The 19,135-nt window shown below is 45.8% G+C and overlaps 1 protein-coding gene across 3 annotated transcripts in view; it reads left to right on the top strand.

Moving 5' to 3' along the window:
• Nucleotides 1-1,684: 1,684 nt before the first annotated feature.
• FAM234A (family with sequence similarity 234 member A) overlaps nucleotides 1,685-19,135 on the top strand; it is a 31,730-nt gene continuing 14,279 nt past the window's right edge. The window contains exon 1 of one of the 3 annotated variants that reach the window (XM_082431704.1): nucleotides 1,685-1,760. The gene's annotated coding sequence lies outside the window, so the exon portion shown is untranslated. Of the gene's footprint in view, nucleotides 1,761-6,358; nucleotides 6,494-19,135 lie in introns of those variants that run through there. The other 2 variants (XM_082431702.1, XM_082431703.1) reach the window with 2 other exon arrangements.

Consider the following 19,135-nt stretch of genomic DNA (forward strand, 5'->3'; position numbering starts at 1 on the left):
TACACTTCAAGGAGAGTGAGGCCCAGGAGTCCTAAAAGTCTAGACCAGAGACCCTGGGGCTGCCTGGGCCTGGAGAGATTCATCTAAATATCAAAATACTTGAGTCCAGAGGGGATCCTTTCAGGAGATGAGGAGGACAGATGCCTCCTTCCCTTTATGAACAGCTTAAGTTATTTCTCTGAATCCCTCACCTAGGGATGTTGTGTCAGTCCACTCACAAAGGAAAAATTTCCATCAGTTCTCAATGGGTTGGGTCGGGGGAGGCCTGTGGGAGGTGTGAGGGATGTTTCATACTTACTATTACTGTGGAGTAATTAACAAGAAAACTGATCTGATGCAGAACACCTTGTGTGAGCATTAGGACAAAGTTATCAGTAATAAAGCTGAGGACTTCCCTGGTGGCGCAGTGGTTAAGAATCGCCTGCCAATGCAGGGGACACGGGTTCGAGCCCTGGTCCGGGAAGATCCCACATGCCGCGGAGCAACTAAGCCCGTGCGCCACAACTACTGAGCCTGCGTTCTAAAGCCTGCAGGCCACAACTACTGAAGCCCGCGTGCCTAGAGCTCATGCTCCGCAACAAGAGAAGCCATCGCAGTGAGAAGCCTGTACACCACAACGAAGAGTAGCCCCCACTCAACACAACAAGAGAAAGCCCGCGTGCAGCAATGCAGACAAAAATAAATAAATAAATTTATTAAAAAAAAATAATAGAGCTGAATTTTATTTTATTTTTTAAAAATTTTTATTTATTTATGGCTGTGTTGGGTCTTCGTTTCTGTGCGAGGGCTTTCTCTAGCTGCGGCAAGTGGGGGCCACTCATCACGGTGTGCGGGCCTCTCACCATCGAGGCCTCTCTTGTTGCAGAGCACAGGCTCCAGACGCGCAGGCTCAGTAGTTGTGGCTCACGGGCCTAGTTGCTCCGCGGCATGTGGGATCCTCCCAGACCAGGGCTCGAACCCGTGTCCCCTGCATTGGCAGGCAGACTCTCAACCACTGCGCCACCAAGGAAGCCCCTAGAGCTGAATTTTAAAAACCCAACAGAAACTCATGCATATACAGAGTTTTTTAAAAAATATGCCAGATCGTTTGGGGAAAGAGGGGCTAACTCAATAAATGGCATTAGGACTCCTGGTTATCCGAATGGAAAAAAAAAAATGAAGTTACCTTCTTACCCCATACTAAAGCTACTCCAAACTGAATTAAGGACTTAAATGTTAAAATCAAAACGTTAAAAAACCATTAGGAAAATACGTGGGAGAGTAAGGAGGTAGGAAAGGATTCCTTAAACAAGACACAGAAAGTACTAACCATAAAATATTGGCACTTTTTTTATATTAAAGTGAAAAGACGAGACGCAAACCGAGTTATTTACAAGACACGCCACCGACAAAAACTTAATATCCAATACACAGCGCCACGAAATAACACGAAGACAAGCCTTTCAGCAGAAACCTGGACCAACGACCAGAACAGGCACTTCCGGAAGAGGAAACGTCGGGCCAACGCAAGTAAAACTAATGAAAGATGCTCGAACGCGCTAACAACCGCGGAACCGGAGCAGACCGGCAGCACCCCCAAGGCAATCCTCGGGGGCTAGCACTACCTTCTGCGTTGCTCAGCAACCGAGCCGGCCGCGGGGCGGGGCCTGAGCGCGCTTCCGCCCCGCCCGACCGGAAGTGACGTTGGGGGCGGGGCCGAGAAGTCTGGTGGCGGTGCGGGCAGCAGCTCTGGCAGCCTCGGGAGGGCGCGGCGGCGGCGGGTGAGTAGCGCGTCTTCTTCCTTCTCGCGCGTGCGCGCCGCGGGCCTCGCGCGGGTCCACCTTTTCCCTCCCGGGCCGTGTCTCTCCGCGTCGGCGCGGGGCCCCAGGAGACCCCAGCCCCAAGAGCCCGCCCGTGCTCTCGCCCACCGCCCAGCGTTGGAGTCCGCGCGTGTCCGCGCCGCGCTGTGGGTGGGAGCCGGGCAGCGCAGCGGGTTGGCAGGACCGACTGACGCAGCCTGGGCTTCCGTGGCGCTCAGTTCAGCCCCGCTTTCCCCCAAAGACAGGATTTAACTCCCATTAGGAACCTTCCCACCCCCGTTGGCTGCATAGGAGGCAAGCTAGCCATCGCTGTACGGGTTGCCTGGAAGTAATTAAAAAATATACTAATACTAAAACAGTATGTCCATGAGCTGCCTCTCGCCAGGGTCAGATATGCATGTCCTCTTTCTAGGACGGCGTCTGTTTGACGACTGGCTCAGTAACCCAAAGCTCAGCTGACGGTTACTCATCTATAGAGGTGATTGCTCCCTACAGCCTGTCTTACTGAGCAAAAGCAAAGCAGAGTTTAAAAGCGAGGAAGAACGCTGTCAGTCTGTTAGAGTTCTCAGCTCCCCCATGACTTGATTGCCTGGGAGCTGACTGGTAGGTTATCAGGGTATAGACAAGTGCAAATACTTGCAACCCCGTGATTTCAGCTGAGGAGCTTGTGTGACGTTCTCACCTACCCCTAGGCTGCTAATGTTCTTCTGAGCCTCAACCAGATGGCTCCATTGCTCTCTTTGCACTTTCCCTGTGAGCCTGAAGTTATAGCAGCTTAGATGAACTCAGCAAGTACTGAGTGTCTGCTGGGTGCCAGGCATATAGCACTCATCAAGACAGAATTCCTGTCCTCAAGGAGCTTCAATTCTACGGGAGGATACAGATAATAAGTAAGATAAATAAGCAAAATATGGAGCATGCTAAAGAGAGAATACGGATCAGGAAAGAGTGAAATGGAAATGACCCTGTTATCAATGAAGTGGACATTTATTGGGGCATTTTACCAGTTCTTTGAGTCCTTGTTGTACGGATTGGAGTGCTTTTGGCTTCAAGTGTCAAGCGTCCATTAAAACTAGTTCAACCTCTGGAGGCATTACACCAACTTTCACTTAGGAAAGTCCAGGAGACCAGAAATAGATGGGGCCAGGGGCTTAAATGAGATCATCAGGATTTAGTGATGGAGTGTGAGGGTCTTACTACCATCCTCTCACACACTTTCTCTTTGATCTGTTTCTATGTTGCCTTTCTTCTTCTCAGGTTCTTGTCTGTGCTCTACCTGCTTGTATTAGTTATCTGCTGCTCCGTAACAAATCAACATCAATGATGTTTTAATGGATTAAAACATCAAACATGTATTACCAGTTTCTGTGGGTCAGGAATTCAGGAGTGACTTAGGTGATTATAGTTCAAGGACTCTCATGGGATTCTTTTTTATTTTTTGCCGCTCCACGCAGCATGCAAAATCTTAGTTCCCCGACCAGGGATCTAACCCGTGTCCCCCGCATTGGGAGCATGGAGTCTTAACCACTGGACCGCCAGGGAAGTCCCAAAGGACTCTCTGGGGTTACAACCAAGATATTGGCCGGGGACGCAGTCATTTAAAGTCTTGATTGGGACCGGAGAGTCTGACTCCAAGACCGTCCACTCACTCAAGACCTCAGTTCCTTGCTGGCTGGCTGTTGGCTGGAGTCCTTATTTCCTAGCCACAGGGCCCATGTCCTCAAACGTCGTTGTCTTCCCTCCGAGCAAGCGGTAGGAGAGAAGAGAGAGGACGGTGGAAGTCACCATGGTTTTTATGATCTAGTTTTGGAATTTTGCTGCTGCTCCTGCCACATTCTGTTTGCTGGCATCACTAGGTACTAAAGACTTCACCTTTGAAGGGAGGCACATCAAAGAGCTTGTGAACATATTTTAAAACCACTCCTGTGGGAAAAGAGTGCCTATTCCTGTAATTCCAGTTGCAGTTCCGGATTTAGTATTCAGTTGGGTCCTAATCATGTAAATCTGATTAGTTAGCTAGCCCTGGGCAAGGAGCCCTCCCCAAAGTTATCAGAACCACACTAAGCTTGTGGGAAAGTGGATTTACCAAAGAAAATCCAGGTGCTGTTACAGAAAGAAGGAGTGGATGTCAGGTAGTCAAATTGACCCCTATGTCTGATACATGCTATCTATTTCAAATCAATTAGAAAAGTTTACAAGCAGAGCATAGCAAGAATTGGACATTTATTCAGACAGGTGAATGTGTATGTTTATTTTATGCCGCGCACTATGCTTTGTCCTGGGAAGACAAAGGCAATAAACGAGTGATGCCCTCCGAAGTTCCTCACCATCTGGGGGTAGGCCTCACCAGTGGGTCAGTGAGTATGGCGCAGTGGCGGGCGACGGGTGAGTGGGGGTCTGGTTTGAGTGGCCTGTGAAGGCCCAGCAGGAGTTACTGGTAGGTCAGCCTGTGACAGGGGAACAGACGTTGGGTGTAGGGTTTGGGAGGACATGATACTAGAGGTAGGCAATAGCCAGGTGGTGGATGGACCTGCAGGCAAACTCAGGTGGCTGAGCTTTGTTCTAAAGTTGTGAAGTGTCAGTCAAGAGTTTCAAGCAGGGGAATGACATGATCAGGAGATATTAGAAAGGTGTCTCTTGCAGCATCAAGGAAGGTTTGAGAGGGCTACAGAAATCCAGGTGAGAAGTTATAAAAATACAATCTAAAGTAGCGGCTGTTGAAAGGAGGGGTTCAACTGAAGAGATACGTCAGAATCTGCAGGGTTTGTGGTTGTTTCAAAATTTACTACGTACCTCACCCGAAATCAGTCTTTAGAAAACCCACAAACTTAGTGAGTTTTGTTCCCCCTCTGACTTTGTAAAATCCTTCGTGGAGCTTAGGTTGTCTGGATGTGGTGTCCAAAAAGAAGAAGAAGAATGCTGATTCCTAAATGAATAACCAGGAAACAGATATTGAGAGATCAAGTGGCATATCTCTAACTTTTTAAAAATTGGAGGAAATTTTTTAAGAAATTGGAGGTGGGGCATGGGAGAGAAGTGTGGTCTGTAGATGGAAAAGGTTGGCTCTGTGTTGGTAATTGTTGAAGCTGGGTCGTGGATGAATGGGGCTGGTGGTCTCTACTTTCATGAATATTTAAACATTTATGTGACAACAGGTTTTTAAAAAATAAAGATAAATAAGTAAATTGAAGTTAAGGCCTATTTATAGGGTTGATCAAAAGTGATCAAGTAAGAATTATACTTTATCTTCTTAAGAGCTTCTGCTGTCCTTAATGTAAGGACAAGAAGAAACACTGATTTGTGGGGGAATCAAAGGAAATTAAATCTTCCTTAGCACGCAGGAAAAAAGCTTACTCCATGTTATTTTACAGACAAACCTACAAAACTTGTTCTGTGTAATAGTTGCTTGTCTGAAATTCTGATAGCCATTCCTCCGTAACTCCCTTTTAGGTGGTATGCAAGCCGCCCTCAATTACTCTGAAAGTTTTGCATCTCGTGAAGGAGAGGAACTGTGTGCTGAGGTTCAGGTCCTAAGCACTGACCTGCCTGTGAAACACTTGCCTTTATCCGGGAACCATGCATGACCTTAAAATTTGTTCTCATTTGAAAGATGATTAAGGGCCTATTGTCTGCCTTGAGATTATTTTTTGGTGAAGAGAAGAAGTAGTTGTTCTGCTGTAAACAACTGAACACTGTAGCCGTCATTGTCTGACTTCTGCTTTGCTCAGCCGAAAACCCAGTCTGCCCAGTTGGGTTCTGTGGGTGTCTCTCACATGCCTCTGGTTGAAGTGCTGTCAGAACACTCGGGCCACTGGGCCAGGACACAGGCCTCCTAATGTAAAAGACATTCCTAAACCGTTTGTATATGTCACAGCTGGCTTTGGGGAGCATTTGAACACTCACACTATAAGATGGGTTTGTGATTACAGGTCGTGAGGTCTGTGCATCCACACAAGCTCTTGAATGAAGAGCATGATGGGCCTTATCTCACCTTCTTGTCAAGGGATGGCTCCCAAAAGCTCTCTCCCCCGTTTCACTGACACTTAGTTTGACACTTACCAAACGTCTGTCGTTTGTTTGGCACCAGGGAAGTCCTGCTGCCCTAAAATAGCTCTCAGTCAGCGGCTGTGGGAGGAGTATTATGGGTGCTTTGAAAGAAAAAGTTCGAGTTCTCAGGTGGAAGGTGGCATTCCTGGTCCGCGGTGCTCACATAGGCTTGATGCGAGTCCAGCCGAGGCTCGGAGCACTGAGAGGGCCTCCTGGCAGGGGGACCAGCCAGAGGAAAGACTTGAAAATCAGGATCCCTGGGAGTTCCCTGGTGGTACAGAGGTTAGGACTGTGCGCTTTCACTGCTGAGGGTGCAAGTTCAGTCCCTGGTCGGGGAACTAAGATGCCATAAGCTGCCTGGCACAGACAAAAAAAAAAAGAAAAGAAAAGAAAACCAGGATCCCTTACTGGTCAAATCACAGCAGGGCCAAGTGGACAAAGGCAATTTGCAGATAAAACGCATGCCCAGTGGATACATGACAAGATGCAGTATGTTTTGTCCAATGTAATTTCTGTCCTTTAGTAAAGTAGCCCCGCTGAGTGTGAACTAGGGCTGAGAGCTCCCCAGTGGAAAGAAAGAAATCTGCTCCACTCTCAGCTGCACCTTCGAGTCACCCTGGACCATATCAGTATGCAGTCCGAGAGTGGTAAACTGATCTTTTCATGGTCTAATCCAGTGACAAAATCCTTTCAGTTTCTGTTACTAACTGGTGAAGCTAGATAGTAAAGTTAATCTATAATCAGAGTCTTTTCCTAAGTATTCCTTACATATTTTCTCCATTTAAAAAGCTCATCTGCACAACTTTGTAAATCAACTACACTCCAATAAAAATTTAAAAAATAATAATAAAAAAATTAAAAAGCTCATCTGCTGTTTCCTCCAAGCCTGTCCTCTGCCTGTTTAAATGTATTTTCTCTCTGTGTGTTTCTAATTTGCAGGTACCTTTGATTAAAATAATGTCTACTTTGTGAAATTGTCACCCTAGTGAGGTCAGGTAATACGAGAAGTAGCTATTCCTGTGTGAGTGGAGGAAGGTGTCCTGTGTCTGGGCAAATAGAATTGGGCTACTCCTTCCTTATTCTGTCACAGAGCTGACTGTGGTACTAAGTTCTCAAAATTCTCAACTAAAACCAGAGTTAAGATTTTAAGGCATCCAGTTTAAACTGAAAAAAAATTTTACTTAGTTTAAACCAATTTTTAAAATATACAAACTACCTTTCCAGTGGAAGTGCTTAATTTTCAAAGTCTGATCTCTTTGATTCGTTGTCCGAAAAGAATTCTGTAAAATTGAAAATTTAAAAACTGGGAGGGGGGGTGCATCTCTTATTAAAGTCCCCTGAAGTGATCTTTTCTCCCAAAAAAAAAAAAAGTTACCAAATTTTAGTTTAAAAAGGTAAAACCCCCTACTTTCATAATAGCTGTAGAATTGTCAGTTATTTGTTGGAGCAATTTTCCCTTTTCCCTCTGCCCTTATTAGAATCTTTTTTTTTTCTTAAGATTTAATTTTATTTATTTTTAGCTGCATTGGGTCTTCATTGCTGCATGCGGGATTTCTCTAGTTGTGGCGAGCGGCGGCTACTCTTCGTTGCGGTGCGTGGGCTTCTCAATGTGGTGGCTTCTCTTGTTGTGGAGCATGGGCTCTAGTTGCGTGGATTTCAGTAGCTGCAGCATGCAGACTCAGTATTTGTGGCTCGCGGGCTCTAGAGCGCAGGCTCAGTAGTTGTGGCGCACGGGGTTAGTTGCTCCGCGGCATGTGGGATTTTCCTGGACCGCGGATCGAACCCATGTGCCCTGCATTGGCGGGCAGATTCTTATGCACTGAGCCACCAGCAAAGTCCCTGCCTTTGTTAGAATCTTTTTTTTTTTTTTACAGCATCATTGCTTATTTATCCTCAGTGTCTCACCTGTTAGAATCTTTATGCTTTCTTTATCCATCAAAAAAAAGTTAGAGGGCTTCCCTGGTGGCGCAGTGGTTAAGAATCCGCCTGCCGGGACTTCCCTGATGGCGCAGTGGTTAAGAATCCGCCTGCCAATGCAGGGGACACGGGTTCGAACCCTGGTCCGGGAAGATCCCACATGCCGCGGAGCAGCTAAGCCCGTGCGTCACAACTACTGAGCCGGCGCTGTAGAGCCCGCGAGCCACAACTAGAGAAAGCCCGTGTGCAGCAACGAAGACCCAACACAGCCAAAAATACATAAATAAAATAAATAAATTTAAAAAAAAAAAATAAAAAATAAAAAATAAAAAGAATCCGCCTGCCAATGCAGGGGACACGGGTTCAAGCCCTGGTCCGGGAAGATCCCACATGCCGCGGAGCAACTAAGCCCGTGCGCCACAACTACTGAGCCTGCGCTCTAGAGCCCGTGCTCCGCAACGAGAGAAGCCACTGTAATGAGAAGCCCGTGCACCGCAATGAAGAGTAGCACCAGCTCGCTGCAACTAGGGAAAGCCCGCACGCAGCAACAAAGACCCAAAGCAGCCAAAAATAAAAAATAAATAAATAAATAAATAAAATTAAAAAAAAAAAAGTTAGAGTGAGACATTTTTATTTTTGAATTTTCTGTTCTCTCTGTCTCAGTAAAGTGTTCTCAGAGAAAGAACTCTTGGTGAAAAAGGAGTTATTTCCTTTATGCAAATACTGCGTATTCCTGCCCCTCCAGATGTTAATTGTTACTGGGCTTTACTGTCCTTCCCTACCAGGCAGGAGGGCAGGTTTGGCCTTGAGCAGACACACCCGCAGGTGTGTGGCCCTTTGAAAAGCTGTACACAACGATTGCATGTTTATCTCAAGCAGGTTATTCTTAGGCTCATACCTTTTACCCTAATATGTATCATATTGATACACTTTCTTTCTCATCTCTCACATTTTTCTTCATTTCTTTTTTGTTTTACTTGACATTTAAGTCAAAAAGTGCACTGCATAGTCATCATTTCAGAAGCTCAGAAGTGGCAGGAGAAAATCCCAGTCAGTGACTGTCTGGAAATCCTGTGAACCAATTTCTGATTTCTGTCCTTAAGACCACGAGCTGGTTAGAAATGACAGAAAAGGACATTAGATGCAAATGAGGTAAAGATACAAGTCTCTTAACCTCAGGGGCTTTCCCTTTATTATCTTTTCTTCATTTGTTGTGTCCTAACAGCTTTTGTTTTAAGTGAAAACTTCTTCATTCCTTTTCAGTATCTGGGAAGTGTTCCTTTAATTTTCTGTATATGTGTACAAATGTGCGTTGTGTTTCCTTTAAGATCTGCTGCCCTGATGTTCCCCAGGACCCCTGTTCTCCAGGCTTCTCACGTTGAGTTTAGCTAACACAGAAATATGCGTTTTTATGCCCAGGTTGGACTTCCAGAAGCCTGTCTTTCCGGTGGGCCTATTACTTAGAGCCCATAGGCCGGTGGCTATGGGTCTTTTCTGTGCTGGCCAACGAAGAACTAATAAACACACCTGATTTCAGGGATGCGCTTTATTCTAGGTTATGGTTGCGGCTGCTTCATTGCTGTATTAGAGGCAAAAGACTTTTTAAGTTTCCCTTACTTCTTTATGTGGAATTTAACAACAGCAGCTTCGATTTGAAACAAAAAGGAAGAAAGCCTGGAGTTCACAGACTTAGTGATTCGGCTTAGGGATAACCCTTTGCGTCTACTGGGGTCAGGTTGGCACCTTGAGCTGCTTGTGTGCCTTTGGTGTGAGCCTTCTGCCACAACACCTGGGCTCAGGATCAGGCGTGTCCTCAGTGTTGGCGGCGCTGGGGCCCCGCCGTCCCCACACGCGCTCCCCTGCTGCCTGGGCGGCCCTGCTCCCGGGCCCTCCGTGACCTCGGGCACCTGCGTGGTACTGTACATGTTCCCGGGCGTCACTGTACACGAGCAGCAAGGAACCACACGAACCTTTTCCCCACGGTGGGAAGGGAAGTGATTGCCGTGGGGGGTTTGCAGAAAGGCGGTAATTATTTTGAAATAGTGGCAGGTTGGGGGTTGGCTGTTCTTTTGGATGTCCTCGTAGAACTGCACTGTGGTTGATGTTCTGCCAAGAACAAGCAGAACAAAACAGAAACAGTTCCCACCTCTGGAGCAGAAGCTTCATGATCGGGCGGCTCTGAGGTGTCGCCGGGCCCTGGGGAAGCTCTGAACCCCTGCCTTGCTCAAAGTTTGTTTTTGTTTTCGTTTTTAATTAATTTTAAATTATTTTTAATTAATTTTAAAAATTTATTTATTTATTATTTATTTATTTTTGGCTGCGTTAGGTCTTCGTTGCTGCGCGTGGGCGTTCTCTAGTTGAGGCGAGCAGGAGCTACTCTTTGTTGTGGTGCGCGGGCTTCTCATTGCGGTGGCTTCTCTTGTTGCGGAGCACATGGGCTCAGTAGTTGTGGCTCGTGGGCTCTAGAGCGCAGGCTCAGTAGTTGTGGCGCACGGGCTTAGTTGCTCCATGGCATGTCGGATCTTCCCGGACCAGGACTCGAACCCATGTCCCCTGCATTGGCAGGTGGATTCTCAACCACTGTGCCACCAGGGAAGCCCCTCAAGGGTTTTTTTATTATTATTTTTTAAACTGTTTCTTTGGAACTAATTATAGACTCACAAGATATTACAAAAAGCTTGCAGTGCTTTTCCCCGGGTCCGGTGTTGACGTCCCTGGGGCCAGCGCAGTATCAGAGGTGGGAGCTAGATGTTGGCACAGTGCTGATCACTGCGCCGCAGACCTGCCCCATTCCTGTTTCGCCAGTTTTCACACGGGCTCCCCTGTCTGTGTGTCTGATGATGTGAGAGTCTATCACACGTGGATGTTTGTGCAGCCAGCAGCACAGTTGGCACATGGACCGACCCACCTGACACGGCCCATCCTCACTGCCCCGCCCCACCCGGCACTGTGGTCCCACCGCCTGCTCTTAGGGACCCAGCTGAGGGGGAGGATTCTCAAGGAGTCAAATAGGGAGGTTATCATCTCTCCCTCTCTCCAACTCAGTTTGTTTTTAGGTGAATAAAGTTTTGTTACTTGAGTTGGTTATGCTGGGTATGCCCTCCCTACCCAGCTTTCTCTCCTGAAGAATAAAACCTTCCCTGGAGAAGGATCACAGTATCTTTCACCTATTTGTTATGAAGTACCTTTAACTTGGAACTCTGTTAATGATTAAAAGGAAAAAAAAAAGAAATTATTCAGAGTAATGCAAGCGAGCCAGTGATTTCTGATTTCTGCGGGAACAGTGAGTGAAGTCCTTGCTTTTAGAGGGATGACGGGAAGCAGAGCTTAGGACCAGTTCTGCTTCAACCTCCAGTCAGAAAACACCAGAGCTGGAGCGTCCCGAGCCGTCACTGCGCTGGGACCCTCTGTCTGGAGGGCATTGTCGCCTCACAGGAGCTGAAATGGCTGCTGTGGCTTCTGCCCTTTGGCCCTCGTCTTGCTGCCACCCTTCTGCATGAAGCCCGTCAAATATTCAAAGACGTTACAAAGCAGAATTCAGTATTGCACTTTTCGGAATTTTTTTTACTGACCCCAGTATAAAAATAACGCTGTGAGGTCAGGCTTTGCCTGAGGTGAGGGCTGTGGCCATTGGTGTTGCTCACAGTACAGTGTCCTGAGGCCTGGGGTCTGCGTGGCTCGACTCGCAGGACTGGGAAAGCCCAGGTGTGACGTTTCCCCTCTGCTTCTCTATGTTTGAGAGCTGTGTTTCTTTGGGGCCAGTTTGTGCTTGGCGTTGTCTCCGGACTTCTCCAGGGAGCTGGTGAGAGCGTGTAGGGGAGAGAAAGGGTCCCAGCCTGTCCTGGGAGGGTCCCCCTGAGGAAGCCCGGGGGCAGCAGGGCCTGGTGCCAGCGGCTGTGTCTGAACCAGACTGCCCCCACGGCCATGGGCCCGCCGGAGCCTCAGCCACCTCGCATCCCTGGCGTCCACCCGTTTTCTGAGTTTGACTCTCTGGTCTCCCCATCCATTCTGGGCACTGTCTAATCTCTTTCCAACAAATTCTCTTTCTACCTACACTAGCTAAAGTGTTTTTGGCAAACAGGAACGTTGACTGGTGTAGAGAGGTTGGGTAGATGCCCGGGTGCCTCGGATGGGAGGGGGTCTCCAGTCCCAGCCCCTCCTCTAGACCACACCACCACCTGTGGTGACTTAGATTAGCTAGGGAATCATTCCTAAATTGTGACCTCCCTTTTAAACAAGTATCCCCACTGCCAAGAAAAAAAAACGCCAGACTGGCTTTGGGTCACATTTGGTTAGAAGAACCAGAAAAGGCTTCATAAATAAGATGGTATTTTCCATGGGCCTTGAGGGGTGGGTAGGGTTTGAAGGGGAAGGATGTTTTAGGTGGACTTAGACACAAGGAAGTGTTAGGATTAGGCTTTTCAGGGACACCGGAGGGTCTACAACCCGTCATGGGGGCCACAGCTTTGGGGGTAGCAGGTGACAACCTCCCGAACACAGTTTTTTCATTTATGCTCTTTAGACACTTGAAGGGCTTACATGTAGGTAAAGGGATTAGATATTATTCCAAAGCACAGAATCTGGATCAGGGGACGGTTACAAGAGAGCAGATTTTAGTTCAGAATATGGCAAATTCCTAGTAACCAGGACTGTGCAGCGTGTAGGGCTTGGCTCCATATTCCAGGAGTGGAGGTGTCCCCAGAAGGGACAGGAAAAGGCCAAGAAAGCAGTGTTCCCACTTCATTCGTGTGCCACTCAGGATTGTGCCATACTCGCAGCATAACTATACAGTTATTTTTATTTAGTACTTTTCTTTAATTAACTCACTTTTTCTAGTTAAATACACTTTAAGAGAAAACACCAGAGAGGCCGGGGGCACAGAGCTGGAGGAGGGAGCCATGTCCCGAGTCCCCATGGCCTGGGCTGTAGCTCTCCCACCCCAGATTCTCACAGCTGTGCTGCTGCCCCAGAAACCAAAATAATGGCCGAAAATATCCATCACTTGGCAAAAGATGTAAACCTACAGGTTCAGGAAGCTGAGCAAACCTTCAGCAGGATAAACCCAAAGAAACCCACGCCAAGACACATTGTAATTAAACTTCTGAAAACTAAAGACAAAGAAAAAAATTTGGAAGCAGCAAGAGAGATTGACATCTTGAGTTATGGGGAAAAACAATTCAAAGGACAGCAGATTTCTCACTGGAAACCGTGAAGGTCAGAAGGAAGTGGCATCATGTTTTTCAAGGGCTGAAAGAAAAGAACCTATCAAATGTCAAGCACTGAATTCTATATCTGGGGAATTATTCATCAGGAATGATGGAGAAATAAAGACATTATCATGTGAAGGAAAATGAATTGGTTGCCAGCAAACCTGCTCTAAGAGAATGACTGAAGGAGGTTCTTGAAACGTAAAGGAAATGTTAAGAGAAGGATTCTTGGAACATTAGGAAGAAGGAAAGAACAACAGAAAAAGCAAAAATATAAGTAAATGTAATAGACTTTCATTCTCTTGAGTTTTCTAAATTATGTTTGATGAATGAAGCAAAAATATAACACTGATGTGTAGATGTATGTAGAGGAGATATTTAACACAATTCTATTACACACAGACTGGTAAAGGCTTAAAGCAGGGACGTGAGGTCTCTACACTTCACTTGAACTAGGAAAATGCTGACAGCAGGAGACTGATAAGTTAGGTGTGTCTAATAATGTCCAGATCAACCACTAAAAATCTGCAGCGAAACACGCTAAACACCTAGATAAATAAAACTGGAATTGTAAATAATGTTTCCCTTATTCATAAAGTAATCCACAGGAAGTCAGGAAGAACAAAAGTGAGAAACAAAAAACAGAGAACAAACAACAAAAGGCAGAATAAAGGCCTAATATATGGATAATTTCCTTAAAAGTAAGTGGTCTGAAAATACAGATTTGCAGAGTGGATTTGAAAAAAAAAAAAACATGATCCAGGGACTTCCCTGTCAGTCCAGTGATTAGGACTCAGTGCTTTCAGTGCCTTGGCCCAGGTTCGATCCCTGGTTGGGGAACTAAGATCCTGCAAGCCGTGTGGCACTGCCAGAAGAAAAAAAAAATGATTTCCTGTGCTGTCCAAAAAAAACCTACTTCAAATATATGATATAGGTAGATTGAAAATAAAAGGATGGAAAAAGATATACCATGCAAACATTAAGAGAAGATAAGAAGAACTATTAATGTCAGATAGACTTTAGAGCGAGAATTACTTAGGGACAGGGGGGCATTGTGCAATGATAAAAAGGCTGAGCCACACAGAAAATACAGCAATCCTACATATGTGTGCAACAAACTACAAAGCTGCCATTTCTTTAAAAACTGAATTGGCTGTCTGTATCCCCTGTTCCCCATCCGTGAATTCAACCAGCTGCAGATTGAAAGTATTCCAGGCGGAAAAATCCAGAAAGTTCCAAAAAGCGAAACTTGAGTTCAATGCACACCGGCAACTGTTTACATAGCATTTACAGTGTACTGGGTATTACAGGTTATCTAGAGATGATTTAAGGTGTACAGCGAGGGGTGTGTGTGTAGGGTTATGTGCATCCCATTTGATGTAAGGAACTTGAGCATCTGTGGATACCGAGGGACGACTACTCAGCAATACAAGGACTCAACTGTATTCATACAGCAGCAACACAGAGGGACCTCAAGCGCATTGTGTTGAGTGAAAAAAGCCAATTTCAAAGTTCACATACTATGTTATTCTATTTCCATAACATTCCCCAAATGACAAAATTTTAGAAATGAAGAACAGGTTGGTGGTTGCCAGGGGAGAGGAATGGTGGGTGTGGCTCTTTGTGGTGATGGAATATAGTTCTGTATCTTGATATACATGAATCTACACAGGGAACACCATGGCATAGAACTACAACGTCGCTCTCCTGGTTTTGATATGGTTCTGCAGTTGTGCTGTAACTGCTGGGGAAGGCTGAGACGGGGCCTCTCGGTATGATCTTCGCAACTTCCTATAGATCAGTAACTTCAAAATAAAGAGTTAAGGAAAGAACCTTTATCAGTTACCGGAAGTCTAAGACCACTGTCACCATAAACGGAAAGACATCCGTGAAAAAATACAGAGATAACTAGAGATAAAAATGTTCTCCTGGCACTACCTAAATTGTCTTGTGTGCTGCCAGTGGTGTGGGACCCAGGCTTTGTGAAGCCCCCTTACGGAGGGGTGGGAGGTCATGGGACTTCACTGGAGGACTTGGGACCCTTCAGTGCAAAGAGACTGTGTTCCTTAGTGAAGTTCAGGTTCTCAGGATCTCAAATATAGACCCTCAACTCCTTGGGCAGCTCCAGGCTTGAAACGCTTCATTTAACAGGAAAAGAGGGCGCTGGTGAGATGCCTGAGGTCTCTGTGTCTGGAAAGAGAAGGAGCAGCACAGGGAGAGGGTGGTGACAACGATGGAGGGAGTCCACCCCCCCCCCCCCGCGCCCCCGCCGCACACTCAGCCCCCAGCTTTACATGCACTACCCGAACCTTCCCAACAACCTAATAGGAAAAAGAAACTGAGGAAAGCCACAGTCCAGAGGCAGAGCTCACTACCGAGCCCAGCTTCAAAATCTGCTCTTTCTCGCCATCCTGTACCTTACGTACATGCATTTAGGGTTCTTTTATGTTGGTGCTAATCTCTCTCTCTCTCTTTCTCTTTTTTAACCACCAAAGCATTTTTATTTTTGTCACTGACAACGTACACAACAGTGGAATTGTACTATTACTTTGCTTGACTTCCTTAAATATTACTTAAATATGCATGTACGTTTAAGAAAAGTAACACCTTGAAGAAGTATTCTGTAAACATAACCCCTCTCAATATGTTTTCCTGCTTTGTTTCATACATAAATAGCATTTTACAAAGTTATGAATAAAACTCTGAACTCTTATGGCCTAAAAGTATGTGTCGATTCTGGAGCTTGACAAGATGTTCTCTTTATGATTTTATAGCTAACATAAGTGTAGTTGATTTATAATGTGTTAATTTCTGCTGTACAGCAAAGTGATTCAGTTATACATATATATATATATATGCCTTTTTTAATATTATTTTCCATTATGGTTTATTATAGGATATTGACTATAGTTCTGTGTGCTATACAGTGAGACTTTGTTGTTTATCCAGTCTATATATAAAAGCTTACATGTGCTGACCCCAAACTCCCAATCCATCCCTCCTCCAACCCCCTCCCCCTTGACAATCACCAGTCTTCCTCTGTGATTCTGTTTCTGTTTCATAGGTAGGTTCATTTGCGTCATATTTTAGATTCCACATATAAGTGATATCATATGGTATTTGTTTTTCTCTTTCTGACTTACTTCACTTAGTATGATAATCTCTAGTTGCATCCATGTTGCTGCATATGGCATCATTTCATTCTTTTTTATGGCTGAGTGGTATTCCATTATATATATGTACTGCATTTTCTTTATCCATTCATCTGTCAACGGACATTTAGGTTGTTTCCATGTCTTGGCTATTGTAAATAGCATTGCTATGAACATTGGGGTGTATGTATTTTTTTTTTTTTTTTTTTTTTTTTTGGCCTCACTGCACAGCTGGCAGGATCTTAGTTCCCCAACCAGGGATTGAACCCAGGGCACCGCAGTGAAAGCGCTGAGTCCTAACCACTGGACCATCAGGGAATTCCATGTATCTTTTTTTTTTTTTTAATAAAGTGATTTTATTTATTTTATTTTTTTTTTAAAAGCATTATTCATTTTAATTAATTAATTTATTTATTTATTTTTAGCTGTGTTGGGTCTTCGTTTCTGTGCGAGGGCTTTCTCTAGTTGTGGCAAGCGGGGGCCACTCTTCATCGCGGTGCGCGGGCCTCTCACTATCGCGGCCTCTCCTGTTGTGGAGCACAGGCTCCAGACGCGCAGGCTCAGTAGTTGTGGCTCACGGGCCTAGTTGCTCCGCGGCATGTGGGATCTTCCCAGACCAGGGCTCGAACCCGTGTCCCCTGCGTTGGCAGGCAGATTCTCAACCACTGCGCCACCAGGGAAGCCCTATTTATTTTATTTATGGCTGCGTTGGGTCTTCATTGCTGCACGTGGGCCTTCTCTAGTTGCGGCGAGTGGGGGCTACTCTTCGTTGCGGTGCACAGGCTTCTCATTGCAGTGGCTTCTCTTGTTGCGGAGCCTGGGCTCTAGGCGCACGGGCTTCAGTAGTTGTGGCCTATGGGCTCAGTAGTTGTGGCTCGCGGGCTCTAGAGCGCAGGCTCAGTCGTTGTGGCACACAGGCTTAGTTGCTCCACGGCATGTGGGATCTTCCCGGACCAGGGCTCGAACCCGTGTCCCCTGCATTGACAGGTGGATTCTTAACCACTCTGCCACCAGGGAAGCCCCATTCCCTGTATCTTTTTGAATTATAGTTTTGTCTGGGTATATACCCAGGAGTGGGATTGCTGGATCATATGGTAATTCTATTTTAGTCTTCTGAGGAACCTCCACACTGTTTTCCACAGTGGCTGTAATGTGCGCTATTTGCAGTGTTTATCATGGGTCCAGTGACTTATCATCACAAGTTACTGCACGAGTTCTGCCAACGACAGACCTTCCAGTGCACTTAGTAAAGATGCCATGTGTTAAAAAGTCAAAATAGGGACTTCCCTGGTGGTCCAGTGGTTAAGACTCCCTGCTCCCAATGCAGGGGACGCGGGTTCAATCCTTGGTCAGGGAACTAGATCCCGCATGCCGCAATTAAAAGATTCCCGCATGCCACAGCTAAAGATCCTGCATGCCGCAATGAAGAGCCTGCGCAGCCAAATAAATAAATAAATAGATAAATATATTTTTTTTTAAAAGTCAAACTGGCCAAGAGACATCATTATTATTTATCTTATTTATTTATTTTTCTGGCTGCACCACATGGCATGTGGAACTTCCCGGACCAGAGATCGAACCCAGGCCCCCTGCATTGGGAGCGCGGAGTCTTACCCACTGGACCACCAGGGAAGTCCTCCCATGAAATTCTGTTACAGGAACAGAATCAATACGCTCCTAAATTTTCCAAATTTTATTTTGAACCACCACTTTGATTAGTTAAAACTTCCAGAATAAAAATAATGACACACAAAAATGATCTTAGAAAGGCACACTTACAATTCCTGGCACAGAACATTTGATTTTTAGTTTTTGAATGACTGGAAATCATTATTCCTTAAGAAAATATTAACGTATTTGTTGAAAGTGATTTATTAGGTAAGTGAAAATGAATCTTGCACGTTGGCTATGTTTCATTTTATATAATGAGTAATTTTTTAGGTCTTCATTTATAGGGTATAAAACTTAGAAAAACATTCTCAAACTAATATGCTCATGAGAATTAAATGATTCAAGCTGAAAATAAAATACTAAGCTAAGATTGAGGTGGGGATCCCATTGGTGATTTTATTTTATTATTTTTGTAAATTTATTTGTTTATTTATTTATGGCTGCATTGGGTCTTCATTGCTGCGCGCAGGCTTTCTCTAGTTGCAGCGAGCGGGGGCTACTCTTCGTTGCAGTGTGTGGGCTTCTCATTGCGGTGGCTTCTCTTGTTGTGGAGGACAGGCTCTAGGCACATGGGCTTCAGTAGTTGTGGCACACAGGCTCAGTAGTTGTGGCTCGTGGGCTCTAGAACGCAGCCTCAGTAGTCGTGACACACGGGCTTACTTGCTCCGTGGCATGTGGGATCTTCCCAGACCAGGGCTCAAACCTGTGTCCCCTGCACTGGCAGGCGGATTCTTAACCGCTGCACCACCAGGGAATTCCCCTCATTGGCGATTTTAAACGAGTTTCTCACAAATTCTTTTTGATCTCAGATCAGTTTAGGACCTCAATAGATGTCTTAGTGGCTCATTCACAGTTTTAGAAGCCAATGTCTGCTGGTTAAAAAGGTGGTTCCTGGAGGGATGTTTATCGCAACATGGCCCTGGACCAGGTCAGCCCACGGGGTGCTGGTCTCGCAGGGCTGCCTTGGCCCCTGCAGAGGGGGCTGGCCTCCTGAAGCCTCTGTCCGTCCTCCATCAGGTCTGTGATGGGTCTTATTTTGTCCTCCCCTGCACGTGGGCCTGGCCAGACTGTAGGTGCTGACCTGACTCCCCAGCTGTGTTGCTAAGGACCGTTTGCAGAGTTTCCCTTTCTGCTTCTACATCCAGATGGGTGGCAGCATGGGGAAGGGGTTCTTTCCGCCCTCACTGGGGGACCAACAGCATTCCTTGTGTTCCCTCCATGATGCACCATTGGTCTGACTTAACAAGGAAACCTGTGTAGCAGGGACTAGAGAATAGTTTGGGCTCATATTTCCTTTAATTTTCAGAGGTCAGGTTTATAACTCGATTATTCTACTCACATT

Source organism: Balaenoptera physalus, assembly GCF_965194825.1.
Source record: "Balaenoptera physalus genome assembly, chromosome: 16".
In the NCBI taxonomy this organism is placed as follows: Eukaryota; Metazoa; Chordata; class Mammalia; order Artiodactyla; family Balaenopteridae; genus Balaenoptera; species Balaenoptera physalus.